We start from the raw sequence: 1,139 nt of genomic DNA, 5'->3' as shown, positions 1-1,139 counted from the left end.
CCTCCCCCATTCTCCCTCTCCCTACCCTCTAATAAAACTCTAGTCCACTGTCCATGTCCATGAGTCTCTGTTTGTCCTGTTCATTTGTTGCTTTTAGGTTTATATCCCATATATAAGTGATATCATGTGATTTTCAACTTTTTCTGTCTGGCTTATTTCGCTTAGTACAATTATTTCAAGGTCTATCTATGTTGTAGCAAATGGCAGTATTTCATCTCCTCTTATGGCTGAGTAATATTCCATTGTATATATTTACCACAGCTTCTTTAGCCAGTCATTTATCATAGGACACTTCAGTTGCTTCCATGTCCTGGCCACTGTGAATAATGGTGCTATGAACATCGGTGTGCAAATATCTTTTCGGATATGAGTTTTCAAGTCTTTGGGGTAAATACCCAGTAGAGGAATTGCTAGATCATATAGCAGATCAAGCCTTAGTTTCTTGAGGAACCTCCATACTGTTTTCCATAGTGGCTGTACCAATTTGCAGTACCAAAGCAGTGAGTGAGGATTCCTATTCTCCGCATCCTCTCCAATATTTGTTATTATTTGTCCTGTTGATTATAGCCATTCTAACAGGTGTGAGATGGTATCTCATTGTGGTTTTGTTTTGCATTTCCGTAATAGCTAGCAATGTTGAACATCTTTTCATATATTTATTGACCATTTGTATGTCCTCTAGGGAGAAGTGTTTGTTCAGGTCCTCTGACCATTTTGTGATTGGATCATTTGTTTTTTTGTTGATATTGAGTCGTATGAGTTTTTTGTATATTTTGGATATTAGGCCCTTATTGGAGGTGTTGTTTGCAAATATATTTTCCCATTCGGATGGTTCTCTCTTTATCTTGTTGATGGTTTCTTTTGCTGAGCAGACGCTTTTTAGTTTGATGTAGTCCCATTCATTTATTTTAGCTTCCCTTGCTTTTTTTTTTTTTTGCTTTTTTTTTAATGCCTACAGCACCTGGTATTCCTAGGTGGTCTCTCATTCAAGTACTAACCAGGCCTGACCCTGGTTAGCTTCCGAGATCAGACACGATCGGGCACGTTCAGGGTGGCATGGCCATAGTCACTTCTCTTGCTTTTGAGGTAAAATTCATAAAATCCTCTTTAAGTCCAACGTCCTTGAATTTAGTTCCTAT

The 1,139-nt window shown here is 38.3% G+C and overlaps 1 pseudogene; it reads right to left on the bottom strand.

Annotated features, from left to right (window-relative positions):
- Positions 1 to 949: 949 nt before the first annotated feature.
- On the bottom strand, positions 950 to 1,068 carry LOC111734851 (annotated as a pseudogene).
- Between the last annotated feature and the right edge of the window lie 71 nt (positions 1,069 to 1,139).

This window comes from Pteropus vampyrus, unplaced genomic scaffold (genome assembly GCF_000151845.1).
Source record: "Pteropus vampyrus isolate Shadow unplaced genomic scaffold, Pvam_2.0 Scaffold7840, whole genome shotgun sequence".
Lineage (NCBI taxonomy): Eukaryota > Metazoa > Chordata > Mammalia > Chiroptera > Pteropodidae > Pteropus > Pteropus vampyrus.
The sequence above is the reverse complement of the archived record's forward strand: the minus strand, read 5'-3'. Positions and strand labels throughout refer to the sequence as shown.